Genomic DNA, 24,794 nt, shown 5'->3' with positions numbered 1-24,794 from the left:
TTAACATTGTACCAAAACTCTTGCTTCTGAATGCAGACCAAATCATCTTATACACTTCCACGTCCCTAGTCCTACTGCAAAAATCAAACATTGCTGTATTAGTTCGCATGGTGAAGAGAAAGGCCCGATTGAACAGTTTCAGAATGACCCACTTACAAAATTAAATGAGAAGCAAAATGCTCTAAATGAAAATGGAAATCAATCACAGAGATAAACAAATGGAAATTGAAAAGTAATACAAAACCTTGCTTAGTTTCTGTTTTGAACTACTCACAGAAGAGTTTCAGATTAACCCAATTAAAAAAAATTTAATGAGAAACAGAAAGTTCTAAATCAAAATGAAAATCAATGACAGAGATAAACAAATAGAAATTGAAAATTGATACAAAACCTTGCTAACATAATAGTTTCAGAATGACCCACTTACAAAATCACATGAGAAACAAAATGTTCTAAATGAAAATGGAAATCAATCAGAGATAAAAACATAGAAATTGAAAATTAATACAAAACCTTGCTAGCTTTCTAGTTTGAACTGCTCATCGATTGTTAATGAACCTGCTCCAGGGCTTCTCTGAGCTATATCAATTCCCATTGCTTTACCAATAAGCTGCCCGTGGTGCATGTTTTGTCCATTCATTAAGCCATGCACCATTCCCTGAAGTTCAGCAGAGGCATGGAAATCTTGTGATTCATATGAGGAATCCATGTTACATTTGACATGTTCAGGACAAGGACAATACTTAGTACAGCATGGTGTCCAGTGGCTTGTGTAGTTATGATCAAATGTAAAAGGGAAGCTCTTTCTTGTGATTAGATGAGTGGCTGCATTCTCAACAAGAATTCTATCATCCATGGCAGCTATCTCAGCCTTATCTCTATTTGTATTGTAGATATTGCCAAAGCCCAATAAATTATCTGTTAAAACAATGGGTTCTCCCCTAGCATGATAATCAATGAAAGAACTTTCTCCAAAATTGTTCTTGTAGCACTGCTGCTCTTCTAGGCTCATATGGGGATGGACATAACCTGGTGTTAAGCTCAAATTTTCTTGGCTGTGATCAGGCATGGACAACAAGAAATTCTGAAGCATTATGTGGGAGGTTGAAGGATGATATAATGATTTATCCATTATATCATTTCCCACAATAGAAGCATGAGAAGTCTCATTCTCTTGCCTTGTAAGAAATGTTATTCTGTCTTGTACAGCTTCTAGCTTGACATCTATATACTCCCACAAATCTCTGAGCTTCTCAAGACTCAAATCATTCAGGGAGTTGTCCCAACAAGGATACATGATGCCCATCTCAAGATCTTTGCTCTCCTTCCTTCTCATATTTAGTTCAGACCTAAGTTTATTTATCCTTTGTTCTAGGAAACTAGAGTTGTCAAGTTTCTTCTTGTCTTGCTCTTCCTTCGGAAGGCTTCTGTATCTGTCAATGACCTCTAGAGCTTTGGATAAATTTGGCCACACGTCAGGGGGACATAGATGTCGATCTTGAGATGTGTGAGGGCCAAAGCATACCATGCAAGCTTCCACTTCACACAGAATACTGAGCTCCTCAATCTTCTTTCTAAGTCCCTTCTTCCTCTTTATAAATGTTAAGTTTCTTGAAGTCTCTTTTCGGATCCGTTTCATGGGAATCTTTGCTCGGCCCATTTGTTTCTGCAAAAAGAAAACAAAAACATCCATCATGTAGAAACTTTTTATTTCATTTTAACAAAGCAGGGAAGACTAAAACACCAAATCAGTACTTATAATAATAAATGTCCTCTACTCACCCAAGCATCCATCAGAGATCTCTCCTTTCTCTCCTTTCTTACAAACCTGTAGATGTAATAATTATGCTGCAGTGGAGCACTTGTGAATCAAATGTAGATAATGAAGATTGAGAGTTTCTCCCTTTTATTGAAACCAAATTGCATTATTAGTGGCTAACAACTCTGAATTCTCTGTCCTATACAGTTGCTGTTTCTAAAATGTAACGAAAGTTTGTCATTGCTTTTTCCCTTGTTCTAGTTCTCTAAAATAGAAATAAATAATCAAGAATCAACGTATATCTATCACATTGGTGGATTTTTATTGCAGTGGTGACTAACTAAAATAACTAGAAACAATGTACATATTATTTCAATTTGTAATTTAGTGCATTGGAAGATAAATATTCATATTTAATATTGTTTTAAATAAAATTGAAGAGAATTAAGAACTTCAGAAAAAATTCAAAAGTTAAATATAGAAGTCTATGTTATATACGAATGTAATTAGAAACTTTATATCATATAACAGTAGTATCATATACTAGTAGACATGCATTACAATATTTGTATCATGGTAGCTGTGTTTACTTTATTTTTGTAGAGCTAAAAATCATATGATAATTTTTTTGAGGGGGGCTAGAGATTACTTTAATCTTTTCCTACAAAATAGGAGCTCCAAAATTTTAGCCTTCTAAATTTGAGAAGGTGAAAATAAGGTGGCACTAGAAATAGCTTCACCAACTTAGGAAAATTATTTGTCACATGTCAACAATTCCTCATAATGTTTCTACCAAAACTAAATGATAAATTTAAAATCTTAAGTCAGAAATTCCTCACATGACAACCTTAAGTTGTATCAAAGTAAACAAAATTATGAGACCACTCACCTTTAAATATTAGTAAAGTAGCACTTGTGAACTTTAATATGTCCAACGCTCATAGGTTTTATTTTTAGTTTTAAATATAACAAAGAATTGGAAGAAACTGCACGGTCTATTCTTGTAGTCATTTAACAAACATGGATTTGTTTAGTGTACATCTTACTATATGGCTCTCCATTTAAAAATATAGTCAATGTAATTTTATATGCATAGACATTGAAATAATTTATGATTACAACACTTTCCTAACATAGATTGTGAACAAAACTTAATTTTGAGATCTCAATTTAATCAAAATTTCAGTTCCTAGAATTTCCTTACATGAGACAAATTTGAAATGTAGTTCATATTGACCTATCACATAGAATTGTCAATTTTATTGTGATTAATGACATTCCTAGTAAGACAAGTATTCTTCTAGTTTTATGTAAGTTGGGAAATTTGTATTACAAATACATTTTAGACTTCTAGGGTTTGATTATTTCTGGTTTTTGGATGCAAGTATTAACTTTGATTTTAGGTTCATTTCTTGTATCACATATTACAAGGTTGCTAGTGCATCCTCACATTAGACAACATAGAATATTAAAGAAAAACATAATCTAAATTTAGATTTAAAATAATAAATAAAAATCATAGAATGCCACATATTTAGTTTAATTTGTAATCAAACTCAATGTGAAATCAAAATCACTTGTCAGATAAAACCCTTACCCAAACTGAACTGTACAATCATATAAATACTAGATATAAATATACAAGAACAAAAGATATGACTTCAAATTCAGTAGAATAATCCTAATGTAATTAAACAACAATTGTTATAACAATATGATTTTCACCACCCATTAGAAAAAATAACTTCATAAAAAAATGTGAGACCTTAAGAAGCTAGTTATATGTAATCTAAAGGAATTAATTAGGGTGTCATATAATAAGCACAAACATATCAAGATAAATTTTTTTTTGATAAATATACTCAAAACATTGAGACATCACAAAGGATTTTTAAAACATATAAGAACAAGTTCATGGGAAGCTCTACAAATTATGATCTACAAAAAGATAAACATATGTAAACAACTTTAATGATTTAGAAAACATGTTGACTAATGTAGGTATAAATAGTATAACCAAGATACTGGTGGGGGTGTGAATCAGAATCTTAAACACTTAAACTTTTCATCAACGTATTCACTCACATCTATCACTAAGCTTGTGGATGTAAAGCTTGTAATATAAACTTGTTGTAACATATAATTCTGATCAATCGCATGCATGAAAATAAACACATAGCACAATATTTCTTACCTAGAAACCCTCCAAGGTGAAGGTACAACTGGGGTGGAGATGACACCCACAAATCTTCACTATTGTCTTAATAAAGTTAACTAGTTAAAGTTACAATATTTGATCATAAGATATGATCTACCCTATGAGGGGTTTTCCCTGTTAAAAGTTCAAGACACTGCTAGGTCTCACCTTGTTAGAGGATTTAACAATTACAAAAAGGTAAGGAATCTATTAGGAGATTTACAAAGATCTGTTAAGACCACTCTATTAAAAGATTTACCCTAATTCAAGTCAGTTAAAATGGATTCAACACCTTACTCTCGGTTTCCTTTGTAAGCTAATTTTGAGTCTTCTCCTTGCTAACTAATCATCTCCTCTAATCTAGTATTACTTGTCTTTCCCTTTCACTTCACTGCCATGAATAGGTCACTTGCTCTATTAAATGATAAAAAAACCCTTCACCAACTTCTAATTTGATCTTGATCCTTCACTTTACTCCCTTTTCGCATGCATGCAATTCTCTACTCTTGCTCTTACTCTGCACATTCATCTCTCACACTTTGATCTAGGTTAAGATCATCTCTATTTAAAGAGCTTCATAAAGAGTTTTCTAGAGCCTTCCATAATAGCCTCTACATCTGAATTGCTCATCACACAAGATAGGGATATGTGATCCATGTCATTTAAATATTTTGTAACAACCTCTATAATCTTTAATTGTTCTTTCCATATCATCTTGCAAAACATGTTACCTCAAATTCTATTCTATTTCTAACTTTTTCCAAACTCTACATTTCTTAGTATGTACTATTTTCTAATGCTCAACATTGCAATTGCTCAGCCAATATTAGTCTTCTAATGCTCAACATGTATTGTGCTCGGCATATACTATGTAACTTGGTATACTTGATACTTGCTCGGTTGCTAATGAGCTTGGCTCGTATTGAAATACTTGGTGATCATACACTTGCTCGACTCCCATAGAGCTCGGTACATACTTGCTTATGTACATGAGTTAACGTATGTAAAGTAGCTCAATCATAGTAATGACCGTTTAACTCTATCTTTCAAATGATTAAGTGGTTGACACTAATAGACAATAATGGTTAGAGATACCAACAATCTCCCCTTTTGACATTAGTGGAAAAACACTTTGTCATATTTACATCTTTACAATACAATATGATAAATGAACTCTCACCCTATGTCTTATGACTTATGTTAACGAATAATGATTAAATAATGCAAAAAAAATTAACAAGTCCATTTCACCTTTATTCAATTATGTATTTCTCCCTTTTTCTTTTTCATCACCTATCAGGCCCCCTTGTTTTTGAACACTTATGTCACTGCTACTATGGTTGATTAGGTGGAAATAATCCATATTTTTTAATTAATTCCTTATGAAATTTGATAATCATGAATAATGCATGATCCCATGTGGCTCTTGCTGCCTCCAAAATAGTAATATGCAACTATAATCTTGTAGCCAAATCAATTAAACTATCAGCCATTGAAATATAATGATGTTCTATGATAAGATCTTGGGTTGTTTTCAATTCTCTCTGCATCACCTCGAAATGAGGTATCATAATTTCCTCAATAGAGATCAATTTGGATCTCATATTGTTGTCATCTACTTGAAGCTCGACCAATGTGCCTTGAACATTTAGTAGATTATTGAAATGATCAATGTTTGATCCTGTTGACTCTGAAATAATGTTGTTGGATCTCTTTATCTCAGCCTAAATTTGATTTATTTGTGCCTAAATATTATTTGTGAATATTGGTACAAATTTTGTACCTTATGTATTAGCTCAATCATAATCTATACTCTCTCTTGTAGTTACACTTTCTACTTGGCAATGGTTATGGAAACTTTGTCCACAACCTTAATTTCAAATCTTCTAGTAGACCAATCCATTAGCTTCTCATTTGACTCCATATTTCTAGTATTCACTTAATAAACTCTATTTACAAGATGGTTGACTATTAGTACATCTTCATTAAACTTTTGAATATGAAAGGCTTAAAAAATATGATTTACATCATGTAGTACCTACTTCTTCTTAATCTCTTTTCTTAGTTCTTGTTGTATCTTTTTCTTTGCCAAAACTTCTTGCCAGGTACAATTGTGGCATCTCAAATATTTCATCTAGACTAACTTCAATATCTAGTGAAACATCTTTTATTACTCTTTTCCTACTTGGTGAAAGAGTGTTGTTTCTTAACATTTTCTTGAGAGTTGATAAAGGGGTATTACCACTTAGTCTTGCTTGTGCATTTGTGCTTGAGAAAAAAATAGTTGTACTTGATTTAGCTTCATCTGATTCTTTTCCTTCCTCAATGAGAGGTGAAGAAAAAATCTTATTATCTACACTTGTTTCCTTCTCTTCACCATCTACCTCTATATTTGTGAGCCTTGATTGCTCGACCTCTAGAGTGTCAATGGTGTTTCCATGTATAGGGGACATGTTGTCTTGTGGACTCAACACACCTAATCTTTCTCTACTACTATAATCATCTTTGATGTTTACAGTGTATGTCTCTGGTGTTTGTGTTGTTAACCCAAAAAATGCTTTTCCAAAGCAACTCATCATGATGCTCTACATCTTCCACTTTATTCTATAATATCAAAAAAAAAAAATTACTTAGAAATAAATCTATTCCTATACTATTCCAAAAATGTGACTTGTTGCTCCTATGAAAAATCTAGCATAACTCTAATTAATGTGTCAATTCTTATCTTTTTTCTCCTCTACTTCTGCCTACTGCCATCTCCTTTTTAGACTCTCAAATAAATCTTTGGGTATCCTTTTCTCAATTTCTCTAAGATCGAGCTTATGATTAGCAATCATTTCTACCATAGCATCATCCTCAACTTTGTTTCTATTAGTATTATCTAGTGTATCATACTTTACAAATCTAAAACTAGATAATCCTATAGATTTTCTTAGACTATGCATACATCTTCTAGAGATTTAGATTGTCTAAAGGGTGGTCCTCTAAAAAATATACTTCTTTTCATTTTGGGGGTACTTGGCTTAGTAGTCTCTACTACTTTCTACTTTGAAGACTACTTGGCACTAGTAGATGTCGTGGTCCTTGGATTGTTTGGTGGTGGAGGAGAGATGGGTGTCATTGTCAGCTTCTTCTTTGTTCCTTGAGCCTTTTTTCTCAGTGGCATGAAAATAGCTACAACTTTACCTTTTCACCTTCTTCTTCTTCCTCTTCCTCATCATCACTATCTTGTTCTTCATCTTCACCATGACCTTGTGTCAATTGCAATGGTTCTTTTCCCTTGGCTAAGGTACCTAGTTTTACTTCTAAATCTTCAATCATTTTCTTCCTCTTCTTTTCCTTCAAAGCTATCTTTATATTTATAGTTGTTCCCACTTTAGCTTCTTCATATATCCCAAATGGTTTAGTCTTGACATCTATCTCTTCTTTCAATAGTGCATCAATGTTTGCACTTACTACATCACTATCTATCTCATAGTCAAAACTTTGTAGCCAAGCTTTCCTTGACTTTACTACCCATACAAAAGTGTTGTCCATATCCACACAAAAATATATGTCATTGTAATATTTTGTGACTAGCTCTTCAAGTATCATCATTCTCCTTCTCATCCTTTGCTTAAATTCATCAACATATGTATCAATTACATTCTCAAAAATTTCTACCAATTGAGTGATATACTCATTAATTTGTTTTTTCACTGGTTTTTCTTGCTCCCATACAACATTACCAACATTAGGAAAATACTTTTGGATATAAAAGAAATACACACAAAAAAGGATCCAAACTTACACATTGAATTCTTTACTTTTCTTATGGATGATAGATTTTCTGCAAGTTGTAGTCTTTGTAGCTTGGCAAGATCATGCTCATGGTATTTCATTACAATCTTCCATGCTTGAACCACATCGATACAAGGCACACTATTCAATTTGATTTATTGATAGAATCTGTGAGCTATAACCCTTACTATAAACTCAACTAGTGGATTGGAAATGTTTATAATGGATAGACCATGTCCATTCCACTTGGATCCAGTGTTTGCCTCAACTTCTTCATGACTTAGGCTTTGCATGGTTTTCTTCCTATCTAGGGTTGGATAGCCTATAATCCTACGAATAATTTTCTTCATGATCTCTACTAGTCCATTATATAACTAATACTTCAAGTCATGGATTCTTCTCAAAACAACTTTAATCCATTCGATCTTGAAATTCTTTGGGAATTCTAGGGTACAAGTTAACCCTTTCCTCTCAACAACTTTGAATTCATCCTTTGAAATTCCTTCATTGCACAACTTCTCATATGCTTCTTCGATCTCGTAATCTCCTACTTCTTGATTTTTATACATATAACAACTTTTGACATCATGGATCATAATGACTTTAGGTGGTATCAAAGATAGCACACCTATTGAGTCTCCTTTCATAGCAATCTCTCAAATAGTACAAAACTTTGGTGGAGGACAAGTGTCACTATTCACTAGTTGAATTCTACTAACCTCTCAGCTTATTCCAGTAGTTGATGAAGCTTCCATAAATGTAGTTTGTGTTTGAAGTTCTTTCTTCTCTAGATACTTGGTACAGTTTAGATCTTCACTCATTCAAGCCTCTTTGTCCAAATCACTCTTGAAATCTTTACTAGTTGCTAAAATATCCAAATCTCTATGTGCTCTCAAAAATATGAATGCAAGGTATGTAATAATGTATTTGAAATTTTTTATATACCTTCTTTACATCGATTTAGGATCTTCATTAATGTTGTGTACCCAGGTAGGTTCAAGCCAGTTGTCTAGGTTGATATTGATGCCTTTTAATTAGATCATTGTATTACAACTTGGTCTCTTCTATATTACTCAGTCTCTATGATTATATTTGGTCTCTATCATTCCTTTTCTGAAGTGCTTGGTCTATGTTGAAATGCTTAATCAACATAGACAATTTTTGCTGACACTCGACAACCTTTCAAAAATTTGTTCGTATCCATCTTCACATATGCAGATATGAAATTTTGGGAAATTTTCATGTAATGAATTGATGTATGATGTATCAATTAAGTATATAGCTCCATATATACCTCTCTTTCTTAGTTTGAGATGACATGATCACCTTCTCCATTGGATTGGGTGACCTCTTCTCCATTATTTCCACTAGTTCCATCTTGTACTCCCCTTTTCCTTTTGTAGTTCATTTCATTCCTAATTTTCTCAATGTCCACTTTGCCTTTGCCTTTGGCCTTTGTCTAAATTTATGAATGCACTTGAGTCTTGCAATTCTTTCTTTGATGTCCAAACTTTTGACATTTGGAACATGCATTGTTAGGTGCATAATTCTTCCTCTAATTTATCTAGTAAGGTTTTGTTTGTGATCTGCATTCATATGCTCTATGTCTATACTTTTGATAGTTATAGCAATATCCTTCAAATTTAGGTGTTGTAGTTGCATTCCTAAGTCTTGATCTACACTCATATATTTGATGTCCTTGTTTCTTTTAGTAAAAATAGTAACTAGTAAACTCAAGTTTAGAATTTTGTATACCATGTTTGCTTCGAAAAATGTTTGTAGTATGACTAAGTTTCCCATATAGATAGCATGTTGGTTTGTCCTTTAAATTTGCATTCCTTAGTTCTCCATTCTTGGATGATTCTCTTCTGTTAGTGCATGAATGTCCCAATTTATTAGAACAACTTTATGACTTCACAAGTTCTTCAAAGTACTTCATTGCCTCTTCAGGTTTGTTGAATTTCTCCATAGATTCTTTCTCAGCTTTAAGTTCATTCCTTAGTATGTCCTTCTATGATTTGAGATATGTAATTTCCACATCCTTGTGATTCAATTCCTTTTTTGCAAGGATTAGTTGTTTCATCATCTCTAGTTGTGTGTTTGTGAGATTTTGCACATCTTATATCATTTCTTCAAGTCTGGTAGCCATCATCCTTTTTTCTTCTTCAGCCATAGTCCTATCTTCTTCAAATTTCTTTTTTTGTTCAGTCACTTCACATAGTCTTACTAATTGGATTTCATGTTCTCTCTTTAGTCCTCTTATTTTTTCATTTAGGAGCTTATTATTTTCAAGTAGATCAAAAAATTATTTATCATTTGGATTGATTGGTTCAAATAGTCCTTCAATCTCCACTTCTTCATATGAAAACTATTTTATCTAAAAGGCAATTTTTGTTCTTCTTTTTAGGGAATCTTTCAGGTCTTGTCTTTCTTTCTCATGTTTCTGTAGTATGATTTAGATGTCAATCACCTAATTATCAATAAAAAAAATTTAGTTTGAAAGCCTCCATCTCCAATATATAATCTCCTAGCTATTAAAATTCCTTTAGAGAGCCAATGCCCTAATATGAATTTTTGACCAATGGAGGTATAAATAGTATAAACAAGATAGTGAGAGGGGGGGTGAATCAAATTCTTAAAAACTTCAACAACTTTTAATCAACTCATTCACTCACATCTATCAGTAAAATTATGCATGTAAAGCTTGTAATGTAAACTTATTATAACATATAAATTCAATCAATCACATGCATGAAAATAAACACATTACACAATATTTGTTACCCAAAAACCCTCTAAGATGAAGGTGATACTGGGGTGGGGATGATACACACAAGTATTTACTAATGTAGTAATAAATTTAACTAGTTAAGGTTACAATGTTTAATCATAAGATATGATCTACCCTGTGAGGGGTCTGCCCTGTTAAAAGCTTAAGAGACTTCTAGGTCTCAAATTGTGAGAGGATATAACACTTGCAACAAAGTAAGGACTCTGTTAGGAGATTTACAAAGATTTGTTAGGACCACTCTATTAAGAGATTAACCCTAATTCAAGTTGGCTAAAATGGATTCAGTACTTGACTCTTAGTTTTCTCTACATGCTAATTTTGAGTCTTCTCCTTGCTAACACATCTCCTCCTCTAATATGATATTACTTGTTTTTCTCTTTTAGTTCACTACTATGAATAGGTCACTGTCTCTATTAGATGATAACAAAACCCTTCACAGACTTATGATATGATCTCGATCCTTCACTTTACTCCTTGTTCACATGAATACACTTCTCTACTCATTCTCTTACTCCACATATGCATCTCTCACACTCTGATCTAGGTTAATATCATCTCTATTTAAAGAGTTTCATAAAGATATTTCTAGATCATTCCATAATAGCTTGTCCATCTAAGTCGTTGGTCGCACAACATAGGGATATGTAATCCACATCATTTAAATATTTTATAACAACCTCTACAATCTTTAAATGTTCTTTCCATGTTGGCTTGTAAAACATGTTACCTCAAATTCTATTTTATTTCTAATTTTTTGTAAATTCTACATTGCTTGGTCTTTATTATTTTGTGATGGTCCAAATTACTATTATTCAACCTATATTACTCTTCTAATGCTCAACATGTATTGTGCTTGACACATACTATGTAATTTGACACTTGTATACTTGATACTTGCTCGATCATTGATGAGCTCAGGTCGTATTGAAATACTCGGTGACCATACATTTACTCGATTCCTATAGAGCTCACTACATACTTTCTTATGTACATGACTCAACATATGTAGAGTAGCTTGGTCACAATGATGACTGTCTGACTCTGACATGTAAATGACTAAGTCGTTGACACTAATAAATAACAATGGTTAGAGATACCAACAAAATGTTTTCCCAATGTTTTGAGATATACTTAATGCAATTTGAGTATTTATATCTCACTCAAGTAATGAAGATAAATTCCCCAAAAAATTAAGGAGGACAAGGGGCTAGATGTAGAAAGATCTAATGAAGAAAGATGTAAGCACTTTTCGACTTCAATTTTTTTAGTTTTTTAAATACCTAATAGAAAGTCTATCCACATAATAATAGAACTTTTTTCTTTGATATTTTATTATATTTGAATTTTTTTAACTTATTTTTGTCATGTATTTTAAAAATAACTTCTTTACAAATTCATTTAAACATTAAGTATTATTTAGTTCAAATAAAAATGAAACAAACAATACTTGAACCTTAATAAAAAATAGTTAATTAAATACATAATATTTTATAAAACTAGAACATATTAAATTGTGAAACAATCAAAATATATTATAATAATATTATAATGAATGATATAATATATTTTGAAGTGGCCTCTAATATATAAAATATAATATTAAGTACTAAAATTAAATACTAATCTTTAAAAAATTGAAAGATTCAAAATAACAGATTTTTTAATCGGTAAGAGGTCGAAGCCAAGATTCATTATTATTATGTGATGTGATTAATTATTATTATTTATTAAGCTTGTGTAGAGTAGAACCTAAGGCCTCTCAGATAAGAGGCTCACAACTTACCATTGTGTTGTAGGTTCCTGCCTAAATAAATTCATATAATTGTATCTTCAATAATATTATATTATATTGTACCATACTATTATATTATTTTATATTAAAATTACATAATTCAAAATAAAATATAAGACTTAACTATAAATGGTATTATACAAATTCTTTTTTCCTTAAATATTTTGTTACATAGTTATATTTTGAATTTTAATAAATTCTAAACCTTGAGGCATGTTATATGTTTCTTTCTAAATTGGATAACAATTCTATGTTTTAATATTGTAGTTACTAAAATACCTTATCAATTTAAGAAAATAAATTAAAAAATTTAAAAGTATTAAATATTTTCTTAATCTCTTTAGGTCAAACAAATTAATAAATTTTATGAGAGTAAAGCTCCGACAAATAGCCTTTTGGGTAAGCTCAATGTCCAATCATTATATTTTGAAGCAAGAACCGTCCATAGGTCCCTAGTCATAAAGGAAAAAATATTCAATCAAATAAAAATAAATGAACATGGGATTCAGTTTATTTACCTCTAACCAGACAATAAGGAAATTTAATATAGCCACCTAGAAGTTACCACCTCCCTTTGTCTCCATCTACTTAAATTTCAACATTAGCATTGTAAGTGAAGACTAGATAGTGAAAGGATCATGAGAGAAAACTGCATGTTCTCCACGAGAGGTCAAAACCACTTGAGTTGGTCTAAATATATGTGTGTGTGTGTGTGTGTGTGTGTGTGTGTGTGTGTGTGTGTACATATGTATACATATATATACATATACATATACATATATATATATATATATATATGTATACATATACATATATATATATATATATGTATACATATACATATATATATATATATATGTATACATATACATATATATGTATATATATGCATACATATATATATATATGTATATATATATAGATATATATACATATATACATATATATACATACATATATATATATATATGTATATATATGTATATATACATACATACATACATACATACATACATACATACATACATATATATATATATATATATATACACATATATATATACATACATATATATATTGCCTCAAGACATCCCCTTAAGCATTCTCCTTTAGACATATTAGTTTCATATTAGTAATGTTCTTTTGGATTAAGGTAAAAATAGGTTTTATAGGGACCTAAAACCCATGAAGTCTTGGATTATATGAGTTTTACAAAAAAATATGAGATAAGAAGTTAAGAAGAAGAAGAAACCTACAATACATCTAGTAGACTAGCAACTCGAACTAGGACAAAACCAAGAAACTAGACAAATAAAGAGAAAATAACCCCAATCTATACCATCTCCTTAAGAGATTTAACCACTTGAATCTCCCTCAAAATTAGGATCTTCATAATTCCTCTTAGTCTTGATCATCATTTTCCTATTGTTTCTACCCCTCATTCTTTTTGCTACACCATTAGCATCATCCTATTAATATTTACTTTTTCTATTGAGGTCAACATTAAGCTCAATGCCCTTGAAGTTCACCTTACATTTGTCATTTAAGATATTTAGACTAGAAGAATGATCCCTTTTATCACTCTTCTTCATGTTTTTATTAATTCTTACCTCAAGCTCATTCATTTGGACTGAAACATTATCATAGATACTTGCCTTCCTTTTCCTTGCCTCCATTTCAATGTATAACTTGTGCTCTCTGGTATCCATCTTCTTTCTAATGGAATTAACTTCATTTTACACCCAACCATTAATTTCTAAGGATATTTCATCCTTTTCCTTGTCTCTAGTAAGTAAATCCTTTGGGTTTAGAGAATTTATTTTCATTTACAGGCTACACCTCATTAGAGTCAAAGATAGAGTACCCAATAATCTTAAATATAGGATCCTTCTTTTTCATTCTCTTTACTTTTAATCACCTAGGAATTTGTATCCTTCTTTACCAATGGAGCACCTATATTCCTTTTAGATTTGGGAGTGGTGCAAGAAGGTTTATGTTTCTTAATAGAGGAAAGCTCCTTATTCTCATCCTCTATATCCATACCATCCACATTATCTTCCCAAAAGAACATGGGATTCCTTATCTACCTTTTAATCAATCATAAAGGCTTCCTCATTTATTACTATCACCACCTTTACCATACCCTAGGGCTTTCCTCTCACTCCAAGAATCCCCATCCTTATTAATTTTTAGACTCATATTGGTAATTATAGCATTACAATACTCTTTAAAGAGAAGGATAATTCCTTCATAGATAATGGTATGAGAATATTTTTTCTTAGAATTAACCACACTCCATTTTAGAGACTTTAAAACATAATAAGGGAGATAAATTGTGTCCTTGTATCAGAAATGATTATGGAAGATAAATTAAAACAATGTACTCTCTTCTTAATGCCATCTAAAGTAAAATAGGCCCTAACACAACTCAGGACATGCCTCTAGGCAGGCTTACTCTTGTTATTAGAAAAGTAATTTCCTACCTTGATCAGTTCTTTCCTTTTGTCTTCATCCTTGTGTTAGAAACAATAGTCCACCAAGATAACTGAGAGTGGGGGGGGGGGGGGGGGGGGTGCAATGAATCAATTATCCAATTAAAATATTTATCAACCTTAATTAATCTTAACCAATCAATCAAAGTAAATAAAAACCATACTAAGATGCACATACACAATTACACCAGATATGTTAACTAGGAAAACCCTTGATCAAGGGGAAAACCATGATAGAAATGATGCCCACAAGATGATGTACTAATATAAATATTCCTTGTTAGAGGATGGACCTTGTTAGGAGTCTATTACAGCACTTAGTAAATATGAGTCCTTGTTAGGAGACTTTGAATCCCTGTTAGGAGTTGTGACAACCTTGTTAGGAGTTGTGGCAACCCTGTTAGGAGTTGTAGAAGGCAAAAGGACCCACTATCAAGACAACTTCTAGGGCAAAACCATTACTCACTATCCAATTGATCTTTCAACTATTCCTTGTAGAATAATTATTTTTACTATACTTTAACTTCTTTCCTCTATCCTATCAAGTGGACCAATCACTATTAGACCTTATAGACTAGGTCTTGAACCTTAGATCCAAATATCAAACTTTGGATCACATAATAAAACATCGACAACAAAATTCTCTCCAACTTCAGTATGCTCTACTTATCTTCGCATTTTGCTCTTTGTGCTTCTTGTAATCATTCACACATCACATACACAATCATACATAACAAAGGAAAATGTCCTTCCTTTATACCAAATCCATAAAATGATTCCTTGAGTCAGCTATTACACCTTCTCAATTAATTATCATAGGACCTCATTAAGAACATGTTACACTTAGTGATAACATTAATCTTTTGCCTTGTAACTTGAATAATTTTTTTTATGTGTAATATTATGATGATTTAGCTTAGCCACATCATCTCCAACATTTCGTCTACACATCTTTAACTTTGGTTTCTCAAATAACAACTCTGCTAAGAGATATGACAAGTTTACCAGAACATGCTTCTGTAAACTCTATCTCAAAATAGTCTTCATTGAAACTTTCATAACTTCTTCTAAACTTAATATCTTATTCTTTTGAGGTTAGATACATATACTAGACACTTATTATTATATCCCTTTAACCTCTCTAGTGAAAGTACTCAACGATCTATCCATACCAACTTGATCTTTCCATTGTTCTTCTCTCAGATACCATAGAAAATTGCTATGTGAACATCAATGAAAAACACAGTCATGAATGTAACATATCATCATGATAATGATCTAATCATGTTTCTAAAATTCTCAATCATAGAAGTATCATTAGAATTCATACTTCCAACACCTTGGGAAATTTCTCCAAGGTGTTCTTATTGACCTTCCTCTCCTTGAAAAAAATTAGCCTCTTGCAAGGTTTACAAGTAATTTTTGAAATGAATAAAGTTTTAAATAGGAAATAGATCCCATTTACTGAACCATTATACTACTTCCATCCTTTGGAAAACTCCAACATAGCTTTAGGATCAAAATCATAGAGACTTTTAAGATAAGTGGTAACCCCTCCATTTGCAAGCTAATCGCAAACTTGAGGCATGCATTTCCATTCCTTACAAGAACTTGTCTCTTTCCTTTTTGGTCCATCTCCCATGGTTCTATAGTTATTCTTAAATTATTTCTCCACTTCTTCAAAAACTATAATTCTCTAAGAACTACCAAAGTTCATAAGAAAGTGGGGAAAATAACCTACGTAACATATTTCTCATTAATTCTTTTTATGGGCCTAGTCTTCTGCACTAACTTATTACAATTTCTATACATATTTAATATATTCATCATATTTGTTTATATTTCCAACAAGGATATGTGTCACATCCTCATTTATTTTTAGTTTTAAATTAAAATCTCTTGGAAGATTGTCTTTCCAAAAATTCATCTACTCTACTTGTACATCTAAATTAGCAATGTAATAAGCTACCACATTGTCCTCATAGTACACATAGAAAACAATGACTTTATTAAAAGAATTTAAAATTGATCTCACATCTTTAATGATGGTTTTGATAGTATATGTTGGTAAAAAATTTCCATTTAAATAGTTAATGATATGATTTGAAACACCTTTCACCTAGATATTTTTAGAGTTACTCAATTTAGATAACTTGATAGAAAAGAAGGTTCCCTTAGTTTTAGCTACATGACTAGTTTGAATTCCAAGTGGGAAAGTAGTTGGGAATTGACTTCATTGGTCCAATTAATCCCCCTTCCTATACTAGTTACTTATACATTATAACCACTATAGACTACTTCAATAAATGGGTGGAAGTAAAGCCCACCAAGACAACCACATCTGAGATTGTCTATGAGTTTGTCAAAGAAAGCATTCTAGTAAGATTTGGGGTACCACTAGAGCTTGTCATAGATAATGCTACCTATTTTTATTTTATAGAGATTTTAGAGTTTTTCTATGAAAATAGTATCCACCTTAGTAATTCCTCAGATTACTTTCCTTAAGGGAATGATCTGGCAGAATCGAGCAATAAAAACATGATGAACATCATGAAGAAGTTGGTCTCTGAGAATCAAAAGGACTAGCACAAGAGGATACATGAAGCTCTTTGGATAGATAAAGTGACACCTAAGAAGGCCATTGACATTTCCACATTTGAGCTTGTATACAGAGTCAAAACTAGCCTTCCCCTATAATTGGAACTATCCATCTACAAACTGCAACACATGATTAAGAACCTAGTATTTTATAATAGTTTGGAAAAGAGAATCATGTACCTCACTAAGTTGGAAGAAGAACATGATGAATTGGTTGACCACATCACAAAGCATCAAAAGTGTGTGAAGAATTTCTTTGACAAGAAATATAGGCTAAGGAAATTCATGAAAGGTGATCTGGTCCTGTTATGGGATAACAGGCATGAATGCAAAGGTATGCATTATACATTTAATTCTCTTTGGAAAGGCCCTTTCAGAATTGTGCAAGTAAATCAAAATATCTCCTTTATTTTAGCCTATCCCATTGGAGTGATTCTACCATTGTCTTGTAATGGCCAGGATTTGAAGTGTTAGCAAATTCATAATTGAAATAAGGTAACACCTGCAATTAGAGTTAGTCTAGGTAGGATTTTATTTATACTTTCTTCCTTGCTTTTTTTCCTTCTTTCCTAGGTTAGTGTTTCTTTCTATAATGTTCTTATCTTAGTTTTTTCCCACTATAGTTTATCATTCTGGTTGTGTGAAACCAATGATTCTATACCCCTTCTCATACATTTGCAATGCATAAGTTCCTAGTCCTATGATATGCTCACAAACATGGTCTAGACATTAAAGATGGTTGGGTTGGATGTCATGTTGAATACCAAACTAGGGAGAGGTATTGGTCTAGGTTAATAATTGATGAAATTAGGCTATATAATAACTATTTTGATGTTTTTGATATTGCATATGATGGCTCTTGTATGCATCCCTCATCATTGAAGAAGTTCAAGAGAACTCCCATTGTGTCAACCCCACCTGAAGGTCCTATTATTGATACAATGGAGGTCCTAATGCATGGGATCATCAAAAGGATAGACAAATGGATGAAATGGACCAAGACGAGAAAGAAAATAATGAGAAGCACAAACTCTACTAGTGGATTAGCTTCTAAAACTACTCAATCAACTACAATTGCCTACACCACTGCTACCACTTCAATATCAATAGGTCCAACCTAGTCCATCAGTCAGGGTAGAGATCAACCCTCCAGAGAAGAATTTCTAGATTACCCCTACTTGTGGAGGAGGATCTCTCTTAGGCATAGGACAAGTTGGGGATAAGGGGAAGGATAAAGAGGAGGAGCAAGAGAAATTAGTGGAAAAGCCTTCCTCCCCTATCTAAGTCATCAATATTAATGGTGACACAAATCCCATGGATGATCAAGAGCAAGATGCATCTCAACATGATGATAACTTGGCCCTCTTAGTTACTAAAGTGACTACTTTCCCCATGGCCACTCATAGCAAGGAGACACCCCTAGTGGCAAGGAATCTCTTCAATCCTTCAACCCTTCAGACAGTGATCAATGTCCTCTAAACTAAGTCATGGTTGGAAGAGACCATTGATTGGAAAAAGAGAAGATATGAGGAAGCTACCTCATCAAAGGATCTCATCACATAAGCTACTTATTCTTAGCCACAATCAAAGAAGATGACAAAGTAGAATTTTATAGTAGTATTTGCCACTAATCCCTCTACTAGTCATATGTTAATGGAGATAGTAGAACCTCAAAAAGAGTGAAAGTTCCATGAGCTCATTGCCGATGAATTTCAAATCAGAATAGTTGACATTAGTATTCTCATGCACAAATCCATGGTTAATATATGGAAATCAACCAATGAAAAGATAGAGGACATACTAGAAGAATTAAAGGTGGAGAAGAGGTACTCAAGGCCTTGAATGAAGAACTAATGGCCTACATCAAAGTTGCACTTGGGAGAACTTCTACTGATACATTTGATCCAAGTGCATGTTGAGCTATCATTTTGCATGATGCTTAACTACAAGAATCCTTTCAAACTCCTCTCTTGAAAAGTTGATTTGGGATCAACTTCAAGGTTTTGGGTGATCTTGTGACCTACTAGAATCCACTCAATTGAAGATAAATGTATTTGTTCACAAAGAGGTCTTTGTTGGTTCATACCAATTTTAGATAAGATGATCAATCTACTTACTATTTGAAAATTAACCACAAAAAGGGATTTTTTTTTGGTATTTTCTATTTTTAAATGAATGCAACTATATGAATTCCTAATTTAACCAAGGGTTATTAAAGAAAATAAAAAAGATAAGGTAATGAGAGATGAAAGTAAATAACATGAAAGAGAAATTCCTAATGGACATAAACCATGGTAACAACCCATCTATGAGTTAAATCATTGAAAAGATTAGGTAGGAAACCAATGAAATTAGGAGCAACGCTTCCTCAAATCAATTGATGCAATCATTGATGGGAGTTTAGTAAAACTAAAAGATATTTCACTTCTTATCGAATTGTGAGGCCACAAAAAGTGCATTCATGCGAGATGATAAGCTATGTAGGAACAAAAGGGTCATCTCTCCTCCAACTTTGTATGTCAATAGAATTCATCAACATGCAACAAACACCAGAGCTAAAAGATTCCACTATCAAATCAACACAACAAAACTATTAGCTCCATTATTGTCATGAACAAGAATTCATTAAAAAAAAACACACTTTGGCAAGAATAACTATGCTCAGAATGAGAGCACCAATAGCATATATTATTGCATCAAAATAATAGCTTGTAATACATATTACATTCCTAAATTTATAAGAAATCATCTCCTCAATTTGTGTTGAGAGTGAGAGATCTCTTTATGCAAACATATGCTTCTAAACTAATAAAACAAATTTATTTATGTACAAATTGACTCTCTAAATGGTGCTAAGTAGGACTCCACCCTTGTTTATATTAATTAATGGGTGTATGAGCCTTTACATGTCTTATAAAAAAGAAAGAAGCAATAGATAAGAAGAAGGAAGTGGTAAGAGGATCTAGAAGTCACTGGAAGCTATGCAAATGGAATCTTGGCCTTCTATCAATGTTTCTATGAGTTAAACTTTTGTCAAAATGTGTTTCCAGTGCATGGAAAGCTCTAAATTTGGAACTAGCAGTTAACTGTCGATGCATCTTTAACTTCTTCAAAAAAATTGGTGCACCTCTAACATAGCACAGCTCTAAAGCTGCTCACTTATGCAGCAGGTTCAAAAAAACTAAAATTTCCTTAAGTGTCAAAAATGAATTTCTAGCTTCTGGGTTTTCTTCTCCTTTATACTAGAACAATGCCTAGATGTTTTCTCTTGAATTCCTCTCTAATCTCCATCACTTGGAAAGCTTCTAGAAAATATAAAGCCTCATATTTATGCCTAACTATTTGTCAATAATTACTGATATTCATTCAAGTATTTGCAAAATTTCCAAGTCTACTATCAAGTTTCAACAAAACCTCTTTAGTCTTGAAAGCTTGCTTAATATCTTCATCAAAGAAAACATCCTCGAAAGTTCTTTAGAAATGTTCAACCATTGATTATACTAATTTGAGCTTTATCTTTGTCTCATCTTCAAAAATCTTGAGGGAAATACCATCATAATACCTATCTACATCCAAAATTTGCTCTTGAGATTGGCCTTTTAACTTCTAAATCTCTTCATGAAGTCCTTCCATGACCTTATTTCTGGCAACTATCTTCTCAATCCAATCTTTAAGTTTATCAATCTCATCTATTGTATACACTTCTATGAGTGTATGATACCTTTGACTTTTTATTATTTAGAGTGCTTGAAGGTCTTTTCCCTAGGTATGTACCTCATCCATAAGCCAAAAATCCTATTCTACCATAGATACCAGTTTCTCTACATTAGAATGAACATTATGCAACAAGTTCAAATTAGCCTATATTATGTCTACACCTTTCTGCTCAAAATTTTCATTCCATTGTTGACATGCTCCCAAAAATGAATCAACTTGGGCACTCCCCTTATCTCTCCTTTCTCATGCTATAACAAGAGTAACCTTTGGGGTCTTGATCCAATTGACCTACAATTTCATGTAGATATCCTCTTAATAGCTTGGTTTCTTTGTGTAACTTTATTAATTCATTCTAATTATCATCAAAATGGTTGAATACCTCCCTGACACTTGTAGTGATCATTACTTTAGTTGCATCTATTGTGGGTTTTCCTAACTAGACTTATGTAATTTGATAGTCCTTAGGAGTCAAATCTTTGGTCTCAGTATGTAGAGGGGGAGTGGATATATGAGAAAGTAGGTCCTAATTTCTATTCTTCATTGAGGATCAGCTGTCACTTTTTTCAAACCATGAATTCACTTTTCAACCAGGCTTTAATAGTGTCCATTGGAGACATATATTTGGATGAAGAGGAGGACTTCCTATAGGCCCTTTTCCCTTATCCCTCCTTTCTAGAGCCTTCTCCTTTAGAGAGATATCTAAATTTGGTGTCCCTGCATATGTAGTCTTGAAAGTCCTCACCTCTATATCCTAAGAAGTTTACTGAGGTTCTTCAGGTATCTATCCTTCCTCTGATACTTCAGAAGTTAGACTTTGTTTTAGTTCCTCTTGATACACTTCTCTTTCTTCTTTAGTGATAGGAGGGAAGGGAGTGGTTGATCCTTTGTCCAAAAATGATAGATTCTAAAATGATGATGATGAGGTACCCAAAGATCCTTGTGGCAAATGTGGCATTTTATTCCAATCCTCTCCAAAGGTTGGTTCATGGGTCTATCTCATATTTTATCACCCACCAGTTTAGTCCCTATTGGCATAAATTCAAAATTAGACATCTTGAAAATATATGTTCCTATTAGAATCTAAAAGGATTGATAACCCAAAAAACTAGTGCAAATAATAGATATCTAAACTATGAATGCAAATGATATAAAATCAGAATAGCAACATAGAGTTAGTCTCCAAGAGAGTATTGCAAATATTGGAAGCAAAATAGCATTAAGAGGATAAAAAAGAAATCGATCACAAATACAAGCCAGGTAGCATGCTTATATAGACTAGGAAGAGGGAGGAGGTGGCAACACTGACCAATGAGGAGAAACCATCTATTGGACTAAAGATAGCAAAGTATCTTCCTAAGATAATGGATTCTCATATGTAGGAAGGTGACACCTCACAACCAATTTCTAAATAAGACATGCTTTATTAACCTAAGCAAGATTATTAAAAGTGTAGGAAAAAACTAGCAATATAGGGAAAAATAAATAACCCATTAGGAAATAAAAAACTACACTAACACTCCTCCAGAAGCAAAGCTTAGGTGGATGTAGAAATGGGTCCCGACAAATCAAGCCTAATGAGGTACCCATGTACATAAAATTCCCCCGAAAGAGAGAGAAAAGAGACTCCCAAAAAAAACTAGGACTCCAAGTGAGAGGAAAAGCCACCCCCCCCCCCCCCCCCCCCCCCAAAAGATGAAGCATCCCACACCCCCAACAAAGCTTTCAAATTTTGTCTGATAGATCTACTTACATCAAACAAGTTTTCTTCCCTTAGGAAGAAGGACAAGATCCCAGGTGTGGTTCCTCTTCAAGGAACTATACTCTTCCTACATGAGTGTATCCCACTCAGGAATACTAGAAGCCTCATGAAAATATAGTGGATATGAGGTAGTAGCAATAAAGATATGTGTAGCATCTTGGAATTGTGAATGAGTCTGAATGGATCCCTAATCCAATCACCTATAGACTGCAAGGTCTGTCTAGCCCAAAGTGAACCAAAAGATGGAGAATCTATAGGAGAATCATCAACCTATGAATGATGACTAGGAGAGGAATGAGGTGAGTCCTCTGAATCACTTTCTACATTAGAAGTGGGAGTAAAAGATTGCTCAGGTGAATCTAACTCATCAGAAGATCTGTCATGTATTTCAAGTGACTCCAATGTCAAAGTAGAAGGCAACCCTGTGACCATGCTTTTCTGGTTAAGCTAATGCAAGTAGTGGAAGTTAAGATGGCCAAACCAGTCATGCCATGATTTAGTCACATCATTAGAGTGAGTGAGAAAAATAGTCAAAGGAGGATCAGGAACAAAGTGAGAAAATAGATAGAGTTGTGATTGATGATCTTCTCTCCCAACTACAACTGTAGAATCATTGTGCAACTCACGTATCTCCATTGAATTAGGAGTGAACTCAACCCATTTTCCTAAACTTGTGTGAGTGATTTGGTATATCGATAAGAGATTAGTTGACAATGAGGGTACACAAAGAACATCATTAAATGTGTCATCCCCCACATCAATAGACCCTCTCCCACACACCTCAATAGGAGTGTCATCACCCATCAAAATAGAAGGCATAGTACATAGTTCCAAGGATGCAAGTTCTTCCTTAGATGAAGCCATTTCGTGCGAAGCACCTGAATCAAGAACCCAAGTGGATGGTGAGGATGCAACTACAACAAGGGCCTTGCCCTTTCCTTTCCCCTTTTTTTTTTCTTTTGTCTTAATAGACCCTTCATTTTAACTTTGTTTGGTAGACTCAAAAACACTGATATTATTCTTCTCAAGAATGTGCATCAAGTGATCAATTTTTTTCTTCAAACATTTATGTTTATCATGACTAGGTCTTTTACAATAGGCATGTTGGACCTTTTCTTTCTTAGGCTTATCACCCTTAGAAGATGGTGTATCAATAGTTGCTTTTGAAGCAACCGATATCTAATCCTTCTTCTCCTTGCTATTCTTTTGTTTCTTGTCCTTACTATTGTTGTTACTACTTTGTCATTTTTGTTCTTTTGTGCCTTGGTTGGCAGCCAAGGCATGTGACTTAGAGGACTTAAGAGTGCCCATCTAGATTAGCTCGTCATGTTTTTGAGTGAGATTGATAGCAAAATCATCTAAAGATGGCATGGTGAATTGAGTACCAAGTGCACCCTTATTAGCATAGAAGGTAGAGACAAACATAGAATATTTTGAACTCAGCTTAGAGAGAATGCTAAGAATCAATTGTTCATCTTGCTTTTCAATCCCACATTATTTTAACTATAGCCTTAGTGAAGAAATCTTGGATTGTGTTGAAATTTCCTAGACTTAAACTAATTAGTTCATTTTCCAACATATGACCCCTCATTGAATCTTGTGTTCCAAACAGTGTTTCTAGCTTTAACCATATTTGATTCGATGTATCCAAAGATTCAATGTGAAATAGAAAATCAAAAGAAATAGATAAACACAATGTTCCATATGCCTCATCACATTTGTTAAACCACTTAGGCTTATCTTCATCTTTATCAGGTCTAGTTTCAAGTCCCATAGTTATCCTATTTAATCCAACTTCCCTTAAGTGAATTTTCATGCATGATTTCCACTCAACGTAATTGTATGGAGTTAGGATGGGCATATTTATTTGATCCATAATGAAGAAATGCACAGAAGAAATGCCAAAGAA

General features: G+C 32.9%; 1 pseudogene; it reads right to left on the bottom strand.

Annotated features, from left to right (window-relative positions):
- Nucleotides 1–469: 469 nt before the first annotated feature.
- Nucleotides 470–1,666, bottom strand: LOC149543434 (agamous-like MADS-box protein MADS1; annotated as a pseudogene).
- Between the last annotated feature and the right edge of the window lie 23,128 nt (nt 1,667–24,794).

The sequence above is a fragment of the Cupressus sempervirens genome, chromosome 8 (assembly GCF_028749045.1).
Source record: "Cupressus sempervirens isolate cs-2001-9-10 chromosome 8, ASM2874904v1, whole genome shotgun sequence".
Classification (NCBI taxonomy): domain Eukaryota; kingdom Viridiplantae; phylum Streptophyta; class Pinopsida; order Cupressales; family Cupressaceae; genus Cupressus; species Cupressus sempervirens.
This window is presented reverse-complemented; position numbering and strand designations above follow the sequence as displayed.